This window comes from Desmodus rotundus, chromosome 4 (assembly GCF_022682495.2).
Source record: "Desmodus rotundus isolate HL8 chromosome 4, HLdesRot8A.1, whole genome shotgun sequence".
Classification (NCBI taxonomy): domain Eukaryota; kingdom Metazoa; phylum Chordata; class Mammalia; order Chiroptera; family Phyllostomidae; genus Desmodus; species Desmodus rotundus.
Window position 1 is genome coordinate 75812624 of NC_071390.1, and position 12106 is coordinate 75824729.

Consider the following 12106-nt stretch of genomic DNA (forward strand, 5'->3'; position numbering starts at 1 on the left):
ATTAATATTTGACAAAGGAGGCAGGAGCATAAAATGGAGCAAAAACAGCCTGTTTAAAAGATGGTGTTGGGAGATCTGGAGAGCTACATGCAAAAAAATGAAACTCGATCACCAACTTACGCCATACACAAAAATAAACACAAGATGGATAAAAGACTTAAATATAAGTTGTAACACCATAAAAGTCCTTGAGGAAAACATTGGCAGGAAAATCTCAGACATTCCACGCAGCAACATCCTCACAGACATGTCCCCTAAAGCAAGGGACATAAAGGAAAGAATAAACAAATGGGACCTCATCAAAATAAAAAGCTTCTGCAAGGCTAAAGAAAACAGCACCAAATTACAAAGAGAACCAACAGTATGGGAAAACATATTTGCCAATGATACCTCAGACACGGGCCTGATCTCCAAAATATATAAAGAACTCAAACGACTGCACTCCAGGAAGACAAACAACCCAATTAAAAAATGGGCAAAGGACTTGAACAGACACTTCTCCAAGGAAGACATACAGATGGCCCAGAGACATATGAAAAGATCCTCAGCATCACTAGCCATCAGAGACATGCAAATTAAAACCACAATGAGGTACCATCTCACACCAGTCAGAGTGGCCAACATAAACAAATCCACAAACAAATGTTGGAGAGGATGTGGAGAAAAGGGAACCCTAGTGCACTGTTGGTGGGAATGCAGACTGGTGAGATCACTGTGGAAAACAGTATGGAATTTCCTCAGAAAACTAAAAATAGAACTGCCCTTTGACCCAGCAATTCTGCTACTGGGATTTTACCCTAAGAACCCTGAAACACCAATCCAAAAGAACCTGTGCATCCCAATGTTCACAGCAGCACAATTTACAATAGCCAAGTACTGGAAGCAACCTAAGTGCCCATCAGCAAATGAGTGGATCTAAAAACTATGGTATATTTACACAATGGAATTGTACGCAGCAGAGAGGAAGAAGGAGCTTATACCCTTTGCAACAGCATGGATGGAACTGGAGAGAGCATTATGTTAAGTGTAATAAGCCAGGTGGTGAGGGACAAATACCATATGATCTCACCTTTAACTGGAACATAATCAATAGAAGAAAAAAGGAAACAAAATATAACCAGAGACATTGAAGTTAAGAACAATCTAACAATGGGCAGGGGGGAGTGGGGAGGGGACAGTGAGGAGAGGGGATTACAGGAACTACTATGAAGGACACATGGACAAAATCAAGGGGGAGGGTGGAGGCAGGGGAGGGAGGTGGGTTCAGCTGGGGTGGGGTGGAGGGATGAGGAGAAAAGGCACACAACTGTAATTGAATAACAATAAAAAATTAAAATTAAAAAAAAAAAGTCCTACAGTAAGCTCTCTCCCAACAATCCACAGTGACTGTTTTGGCAATTTACTTCCTGTGTCTAATTTTTTGGCTTTTGTAACTACTAGTTTCATTTAAGCTCAGGAAGCCTGGTGAAGTAGACAGCTATCTAATAAAAATAGTGGCCCAACACAATGATTTCCAACCTTTTTTCATTTGATGGTACATATAAACTAACTACTAAAATTCTGTAGCACACCAGAAATATATTTTTTCCTGATCTGAAAAAAATAGGTATAATTTTGATTTATTTACACTGGATTTATTCACAACACTGTTGTCTTGACTGTTGTCGGTTTTTTTTTTTATTTGACCGTCTAAGGAAAAAGAGGACAGTGCCCCAGACTAAATAGTCTGATATTGCATCTTTTAAAAATTCTTGTGGCACTCCAGTTGAAAACCACTGGCTCAAACTATAGGAGTTAACAAATGTTGGTGTTCTAAAGCACAGTCATGATAACTGTCATTTACGAGCATTAACTAGGTGAGAGACCCCACAGCAAATGTCTTACCTCAATTAATCCTCAGTACCTGATGAATTTTTCACAGAGCATGGCTTTTGGGATCAGACAGAACTTGCATCCATATCTTAGCTGTGCCATTTAACAAGCAGTGGAAACATGAAAAAGCTACTCAAATTGCTCAAAGCCTCTGTTCACTTGTGATCAGATACCATTGTCTGATAATTTCTTAAGGTAACTTTAAAATGAGCATTTGGGCTTGTTGATTTTCTGTGTATGATATTATAAACAGGCTTGCTTCAGCCCACACAATCATCTTTCCATCATTCAAATACCCCTGGTTTCTTTGGTCTTCTCATGGAGCTCATTTCCAAGGCATTAAATCATCTTCATGTTGCCTCTGAATCACATCCAACTTCTTCATAATTCATTTTAGTTTAGCTCCAAGCAAAACGCAGCTCCCTAATAATGGTGTGTCTGAAGTTGAGTTACAGAGGATTAGCACATGAGTTGTGCATGCCATATCCCTGTGCTCCAATCCCCACACATCCCTATGAAACAGTGTCCTCAATTCTGAATGGAGAAGCTGAGGCATAGAGAAGACAAATACCTCGCACTGACATCACACGAACTCAACAGAAATTTAGCTTTCCTTCTCCAATCTAATTTTCATTAAACACCAAAGCTCTGTCTCTACTTGTTCTCTTGAGGAAACAACAGCAACATGTTCTTTGTAAGACTGGAATAAGTAAGATGTTGGCTTTTTGTTTTATAAGTACATAAGTAGTGTTTGAATTTTTATTTAGTGAAGGGTAGATTAGCCTTGGGCAGAGTGCTATAAGTGTAATGATTAGAACCACATAAATGAAGTACAGATGTTATTTTGCAACAAAACTATTCAGTTCAAGTTCTTGTTGAGTATATTTTTATGACTCATTTGAGACTTTTGAACCAAAATTATCAACACAACTTAAAACAGAATAAAATAAAATTAATTCCTTAGTCATGTTATATTGGAGACCATTTAGATTGAACAAAGGAGAAAAAAGTGAGTAGGGTAAAGGAATCTGGAAGTATCTTTCTGAATGCAATTCCTTAATGATATATTCTGTCTACCTTTTGTATTCAGTATTGTCCATGTTGGTGATTAATGTCCTCTTTTGTTGTAATTTATCTCATAAAACCTCATATTAATATTAGAGTTTGTTTTTGAATAAGAAAGATGAAAATAAAAGCTATATCATTGCATCTACAGCTAAGGCATCCTTGATTTTTTGTGGTCTTATAAATATCCTAAGTATGAAGAAGACATTCCAAAAGTAATGATTTCATTTAGAAGTCAAAGAAAAGTTCCCCATTTTGATGAGTCTCTGGCAATGAGTCTTTACAAACATCATTTACTACCATCCAGGTTGATGTCTCAGTTACAGACTTAGCTTCTGCCTTTGGGTATCTACTTTCCCTCCTGTCTGGTGGCATCTCTCCCTGGATGGGAGGGGGGGGTGTGCATGGTGCTTCCCCCATGAGAATAAAGCAGTGGTTTCTTGTTTTAGAGGCATTTTTAGGATTTCATCAAGTCTGTCAAAGATAAAGCCCTAGAGGCCTTCTTCCACAAGCAAGCTAGTATGTCCTCTGGTCCTTGGTATCTCCAACATCCCTTAAAAGATAATAAAATGCATTCCTTGAGAAGCAGGCTTGTCCTCAGAAAAGCCCAAGCACTTTAAGGGCCAGTCAAAAGGCTGAAAGTTCAGCCTTCAACTCCTCTGAGCACTTTGCCCTTGTGTTGAGCCTCTCAACTCTGGTGACAGTTAACAGCTGGATTCTTGGCGACGTGGAAACTTGATCACCACACCAATACACAGGCCATCAAATATGTGACCCAGAGGTGAAAGTCCCCATGTTGTGTTACCTCTCCCTGCAGCCAGGCCATCCCCCCAAGGCGCTGCTATTCAATTTATATTTATATTCCCCTCCCTCTTTCCTGTTCTTTCACAGAGGCAGTTGACAATAGTAATAAATGTGGCCATACTCAAGGATGGGGCTGTGACAGGCTCAATAAGGAGTGGACTGATTTGTTGCTTTGGGGTTGAAAGCTCAGACTTTCATGAAACAAAAATATTATATTCAGGGTAATGATTTATGGCCTTAACTCCTGTTTGATTGCAGACTATAAATATTACCAAACGGTACTTACAGCATCTCTAGAGAACATTAGGAGCATACTCAGTTTTATTTCACACAATTACTGACTCAGGGTAAGCATGAGCATTATTTGAAAGACATTATTTTCCCCAAAATATATCTTTGGAGATGGTAATGTTCAAGAATGTCTTTCACACACTCTAACTTTATCTGTGTGACTCTAAAGTGCCCAAATAAATCTAGTGATAGATCAACTAGTGAGGCAAAAGCTGATGGCAGTTGTTACTCTGACAAGGATTTCATTTTTTTTTATCTTATAATAACCAAGCTCCCCAGACCCAAATGCATGGCCTTGACTTGTAGTCAAAATTAAGAAACTTCCAAGACATCTCAAAATAAACTGGGCTCACAGCATGGAACTTGCTCAGATCTCTTTGATTTCTTTGTGCCTAACTCCTTTAGTGGTAAAGCAGGAATACCTGTTTCAGGGGATAGTTTGGGTCTTGATCACTTCTGCCTGCCTTTCTAGACTAGTCTTATCATTACTTTCACCCTGGAATGAGATCTGATTTCTCTTGCCCATTTGACCACCCCAAAGTCTTGGAGCCATGTGAATGAGATACCGTTAGCCATTTATAATGGAAATCGGTACCAGCCAGAACAGAAGGTGACCTCTGAGTAGAATGCTTCATTTATATTACAAAAGCACTTCGATCCAGGAGGACATTATTTATACTCCTTTATACTTGGTGTTCAGTGAATTAACTTATTTAAAGCAGTGAATTATATTCTTCCATGATACAGATTTGATTACCACATTGAAAAGAAAAAGACCTTTCTGAAAACTTCTTTGGGTTAAAGATGGACACAACAGGTACAATTTGAAATGCTATTGAAGAGCAGTCTCAGAGCAGAAAGGAGTATGGCATAGAAACTACTGTATATTCATATGTACAGTACATAGCCACTTTACCTTCTCTTTCTTATTTGAGTGACTTCTCAGAAGTTAGAAACCAATTAACCATTTTGGCAGTGATCATCCTAGTTGTTCTTTTAATGGGTATTACATTTGCTAAATTATAGATGAGCTTGATTGTAAGACAATGTCATTATCTGAGTTATCTTTCATGGGATATCATCTGTAACATGCCCATACTAGTTTTCTCAAAGTTTGGTATCAATTACTTGCTTTAATCAGTTGTACCAAGGGATGCTAAAAGACTCAGCAATCACAACTTTGAGTATGAGCATTTCTCTCTGGGTCTCTGCCAGGCTCAGAGTGAAAACTGTGGCTATTTTCAAACTCTTGGTAACAAGAACACTAAGTAGAAGTGGCTGGATGGCTCCTTACATTTAGATGGGTAAATGTGTATGACTCTCCAAACTTCTCACACATGAAGTTATCACCTCCAACAATCCCATTATGTTTTTATCCACACATTTTGTTCATTTGTGAAATTAGCAGGAAGGACTGCAGACATCTAGCTCTGCCCTCTCTGATAATACCCACATATCTTTTGAGTTTGCTTTCAAAGCAGGGAACAAACTCTGCTGGCTCCCCAGAAACACACGGCCAAGATCTCAGTAGATAATCAGCATTCTGTCTAAAGGCAATTAAAGATTGCTCATGCTCTGTTTTTATTTATACTGTGTAATGAGGCTCCAAATTCAAAAAGCTATAGTCCTGGCATGGGAGCTCAGTTGGTTAAAACATAGTCCTGATTCACCAAAGTTACAGGTTCAATCCCTGAACAGGGCACATATAAGAATCAACCAATGAATGCATGAATAAGTGAACAACAAATAAACCTCTCTCTCTTTCTCTCTCTCTGTACCCTCCTTTCCTCTTTTTCTAAACTCAGTAAATAAATTTTTAAAAATTTATATCCTAATATCCACTAATGTAAGGAGTTGCAGTCTTGCGAGTGCAGTGGTCCAAGTTAGGGGACAAACATCATTTTTACAGGTTCTTTCAGTACCAAGATTCAGCATCTCCCAAGGAGAAGTGCTAATGCAAATAGCAGGAGATCTACCCCTCTCTTCTCATCCTACTACAGAAGTGGGTTTCATTTGAGCAATAAGATCTGATAAACTGTGTGTTTGTGGCAATTATAGCATACCTTAGGTGGTATTAGAAAGCATGAGGTCAAAGAGGAGGGCTTTAACTTCCTAAGAAGTGCAATAATGACCCTGAAATTCACAGCTTGGGCACCTTATTACAGTTGTAAGATGGAATGCATTAAAATGAAGAAAACAAGGAAAAAATGCATAAGTGGAAATTGGTAGATGGGGATGGGGGGAGCATGAAATCAATGTCAAACAATCCTAAGTCTTTGTAGTTGAGTTTCTAAACACATTTCCAAATGGTTATCCCTTTACAAAGCTTTTCATGTATAACCAGAAAAGAATTCTCTACATAAAGCTTCTGACCTGTTTCACTACATTTTTAAATACAGTTGGTAAGAACTGGAAATGTTTTGTTTGAGAAGAGGACTTTGCCAAGGCATTTGGCCAGTAAGAGGTCTGCATTTGTTTCTAGATATAGTCCAGTGGTCTGAATGGGATAGAGGCATTTGGGGAGGGACAGAACCCCTTTGGGTCAGTAACACACTATTAAGTAGCTGCAGAGAAATTCAAGACAGTGTGTGTAAAGATAAGCCCTGGGATAGGCTGAAAAATGGCCTTCCAAAAGATGCCCACATCTTTCTTCCTGGGACGTGTGAATGTTACCTTATATGGCAAAATAAGGCTTTGCAGGTGTGATTAAGTTAAGGCTCTTGGGATGGAGAGATGATCCTGGATTGTCCAGGTGGGCCTTCAGTGCAATCACACGTTTCCTTAGCAGAGAGAGGCAAGGGAGAGTCTACACACAGACCCCAGAGAAGAAAGCCAGGTGACTCCATGGCAGAAATTAGAGGAATGCAGCAACAAGCCCAGGAATATCAGCAGCCCCTAGAAGCTGGAAGAGGCCAGGAACCAATTTGCTCGAGAGCCCCAGGACAGAACACAGCCCTGCGGACCCCTTGTTTTCAACCCAGTAATGCTGATTTTGAATTTTTTGCCTCTGTAACTAAGAAAGAATAAATCTGTGTTGTTTTAGGCCTCCCATTTTGTGGTAATTTGTTATGGCAGCCACAGGAAATGAATGCCTTGCCCCTTTAATGACCATTCTTTAAGGTTATGTTATGGATTCATTTCTACATAATACTCCATTTTCAAAGAATTCTAAAGAATAAAACGCCTGGGTACCACTCAGCTACTATTTCCCCTGCTATAGTTTTCTAAGGGAATCTAAAACACAGGTTCAAAGTCTGGCAAATACAGGTATCCCCTGCTTATTGAAGGTTCACATTATACCACTTGGCTTTTATGAAAGACCTACATTAGTACTTATTTTTGCTAACAACAACAACAAAAAAATCCAAAGAAAATTTTTGCTTTTATAAAAAAGGTGAAGAACAAAAATAGCCTTCTGCAGATGTTACAAAGGCAGCGCCCTGAGCAGGGAGAGCAGCCCCACTAAGCTCCTTCCCTGGGAACCACACTCAGCATCTCCGCATCAGGCCGCCAGGGCTTTGAACTGTATCTGAGATCATCTGTGCTGTATCTCCATTTATTTTGTGCATTGCTAGCAATATGTGTCTGTCCTGAGGTAATTGCTTCTTTACTTTATGCCATTTTGGCTCAGGAAAGGTGTCACTGGAATTCTATACTTTCAGATAGCATGGGAGACTTGTGCTCTTTTTGTAAGCCTAGGCCTGTCTGCACACTTGCTGCCCCCCTGACCACACAGCCAAACTTCTGCTTCCCTTCCCAGGCCCACTCCTTTCGGAGTCTTCCTTAAGGCCCTTACCTGGAAGTCTCCTCTCTCACATAACTTGTATCTATTTTAACTTTCTATACCATTTGCCACAGAGACACCAGGTTGTGTAGCCATCTCTCTGGTGAGGGCATAACCCCACAGAGGAAAAAACCTTTGTATCCTCCTAGGTGCTTGAACTGGGCTTCTCACATTAAGGGGTGGTATTTCTTTAAATGCATCTTCTCAACTAAAGACACAAGGAAAGTCAGGAGGCAGGTGGGCTGGCCCTGTGCTGACAAGGCTTATGTGATGAGTACCTGAAAGGTTTGGCAGGAACCAGGTAGGAGAAGCTGAGGGTCAGACTCATGCAGAAGCTAAATGGAGCAAGGTGGGGAGTACATTCATTTGTACAAGCAGAGTTGGGGAACCCACAGTGTGGATGACTTGAACAGGTTGCTTTAAAAAATGAGCTCACAAAGACTCTGAATGAAGATACATCAATGAACATGTGGCATGACCTGTACCACAGATTAGGGTATGCATACTCCCTACCTCTGTCTGCGTACATCACATCTACTCAGAAAAGTCTGTCACCAGGCACAGAGCCCAGGAGGTTTCCACTGACTTAGAGATTAGGGGCCAGATCCAGACTGTGGCTGTCTACCGTCCCCTCACTCCCACCTAGGCAATTCTTTAGACAAATCAGTTGATTATTTCATTCACAACCATTATCTTTTGTCATAGCAATTTAAGTATAAGGACTATTTCATTCTCCAAGTGTAACTTGGAGATAAAAGTTCACAGATTCCTGCCCCAAACTGAATACTGAATTTCCACAGAATCAAAGATGGCTAATCCCAGAGATCACTCCGGCATATGTCATTTATAAGAAACAATTCTCCATCTTCCTCCCCCTTCTGTCATGTGTTCCAAGACCCCGATGAGCCCACTGGATCCTTGGATATCAGAAATTTGACTAACTCCCATTTGCTGGGAGAATACAGAGCAGGCTGGACTTCCACCCACACAGTTGGCATTCCCCTACTTGTCTGTGGGGAAGCACTGTCACTATGCAGGGTTCAAGCAGTCAGCTACTTACAATCTAGGAAAAATCCCTTTCTCCCAGGAACACTGCCATGAAAGTGTTGTGTTTTACAGGAAATTTAGTATTCTCCTGGGGTCATAGAGAAAGAGATTTTTGTTTGTTTACTTTTTAAGCTTATGGTGAAAAAAGATTCATCAATAACTAGGACTGTGGATTGAAAGATTTTTTTTAGGCACAGTGATCTCCTTCATGTTTAGGTAACAACTGAAGCAGTTATAGAAAAGAACTAAATGATAATAGCTGATAATTTTTGAGCCTTTGTTCTGTGTCAGAGATACAAATAATCTCATTTACCCTTGCAACAGCCATCTGAAATTGGTACTTTTACTAATCCCAATTTTACAGATGAAGAAGCTTAGGTTAGGAAGGTTACTGGACTTGCTAAGGTCATACACAACTGGTGAGTGGTGGAGCTTGGGCAGAACCCAGCCAGCTGTCTCAGGGTCTTGTGCTCTCCAGGATGCATAGGATAAAAAGACTTATGCTTTTGTAGCAAGTATAAATCTTAGTTTATAAACTCAGGTGATTTACTGTCCATAAATCAACTTAGTATCATCTCTAATCCCTTTCCTCCTGGGCTAAAGGACAAAATAGCTCAAACATTCTTGAGGCTTCCTCATCATTGTCTTCAGCAGGTTAGAGCAGGGTGTGGAGATTTGAACCATAGGTCAAGATATTGGGGGAGCCTGTAGTCCTCTGCTGTCTGGTTACTGCCGAGAGGCACATGGCTCCAGACCACATGATGATCTCTGCCCTGTGTCTTTTGTGCCAACCTTGGGGCCAAGATTGTTGAGGTGCTTCCCCAGGGCATCACAGGCCCAGCTCCTCTGAAGCCTCGCCTCAACCTCAGGATGTTGCCAGGAGCGGGAAGTAGGCTCTCACTCTCCTGGACTAGGGGAATCTGAGTTGTTCTGAGGGAAATCAATCTCCCTCTCAGCTTCCCTCCCTCTCCTCTCCTCAGGATATACGCACTAGGCACTCCTTCTTGGGTCCCCACTCTCCTCAATGGTCTTAGAATTTTGACTTTTCTTTCCCCCCTCCTGCAAATCCACAGCAGGCACAGATCTTGATGTCAACTTGAACAGGTGAAGGTAAAGGCTAAATATAGAGTGAAAACAAGTTAATATCACAAAACATGCTCCTGCCGAATCTCCCTTCACTCCTCTTCACATTAGTGGCATGTGTCCCCCTGCTCACTCTCACTCTCATGCTCATACACAAACATATACCCATGAGTACCCATGAATAATTTATCATTCTTTTGATATTTAATATTTTCCTCCCCTGTCAGATGAAGCTTATATTATCTAGGCTTTGTCTCTGACCATACTGATGTCATTATGAAAATTCATTAAATAGTCCTGTATTAAAGTTCCCGAAAAATTGTATATCACAGCTGATGCCCATGAGGTAGCAGGCAGGTGATTTGACTAACTCTTTCTTACATGTCAATTTGTGCCCACAGTACTTTTTAATATACCTTATAAATTATATTTTAATTTATGAATTATCTTGGAGGATCTGATTGTTTGGAATTCATGCTGATCTTTTCCAGTTACTTGAATCTTCAGAAAAATTATTAAAGGAACATTTAAGTGTCTCATTTCATGGAAATTGGGAACACTGGATTACAATATAAATGTATTTATTCATAAATGTGGGGGGAAACCTCTAAGGAAGACATAGTATGTGTATTATTTATTATCTACATCAGTTTCATTGTTGCCATGTGTGGGTTTTCTTAATATATTGCTGGTACCTTGTCTTGTGTATATCTATCTAGCGCTATTAAACCCCTGGACTATTTGTGCCTACAAGACACATGTAGGAATGCTTTCTTAGTAGACCTCATCTTCAGGGGTCATTTTATTTCCACAGCTTCGTTCCTTCTTACTAGAATCGAGCACTCCATATTTTTCCCCAAAATTTCTATCAGTCTTGATCTAATGCGTTAGGTGATGAATGACTAGAAGTTGGCCACAGGGGGCATGTGAGCAATGAGTCATGCTGTCTCCTAGTAACCAGTCAGCAAATAGCTTCCAGCAAGTATTTTAAACCCCAAAGCACACTTACCTTTGGTATTAACCTTAGACAGACCATCCTAATCTATATCCGTGCTCTCATCCCTCTTTCAGAACTTCTAAGAGGAGAGGGGAAAATGGAATCAAGTTTGCATACGCCTATCACAAACGAAGATGGACCTACGTGCAGGGGTCTTTCCCAAGAAACCCTTGCCCTTAATTCATTTTTCTGTATTTTGCTTGCTCTCAGATATTATGAAGTTGTTTTTATTACGTATTGCTTTTGTTTATAGATGTGTTCCTCTATGTGACTGTTAAACCAGTTCATATTGCTATGTGGTTCCATAAAAAGGTCAGGGACACAGTGGAGTACAGCAGGAAAGTATCCTTCTCGTCATACATCACATCCACAAAAGATTAATTTAAACTTATTAAGATTATTTAAAACATAAATTCTCCTTAGGAAAGGGAAGAATTAAACCTATTAATCTTATTCACTGGTTAGACTGTTTTCTCAAACATTAAGGGTCAGCTCCTGTAGAGTGGGAGGGGTAAGGAGGAAAGCAAGAGAGTTAGTTTTGGAGTAGGCAGCCTGCAAGATGTGCCCACGTAAGCTGATGTAGAAGAGTGCTTTAGAGGTAGCAGCAAGAGAGCTTCTGGATCCTGCAGTTGCAAGAAACAAAAGGGAATAAGTAGGCAGGAAACATGAATGGCAGAGACAATAAGGGCCACACTATAAATCATCTTACAGGAACCTCAAATGTGTGGTTGTGGTTTCTAGTGTCAGGACTAAACCATAAGCTCTGTAAAGGTAAGATTTATTTTGTTTCATTGTTTTCCTCTGAAACTCTATACAGAGTAAGTGTGCAGGAGAGGTTAGCTGAACAAATAAACTTCCACTTTAGGCAAAAGGATTAGGCAATGCTGAAACAGATAAAAAGGGCTAACGAGAATGTTTGGCAAGGTTATAAGAGGTAATTCTGGGATTTTACCAAGAAAGCTTTTGGCTTTGGGAAAAGTTGTGCCAAAAGTTAGGCTGTTGCCCTAACTGGTGTGGCGAAGTGGGTTGAGTGCCGGCCTGCAAATCAAAGGGTTGCCAGTTCGATACCCAGCGAGGGCACATGCCTGGGTTGCAGGCAGGGTTCCTCAGTGCAGGACACATGGGAGGCAACCACACATTGATGTTTCTCTCCCTCTCTTTCT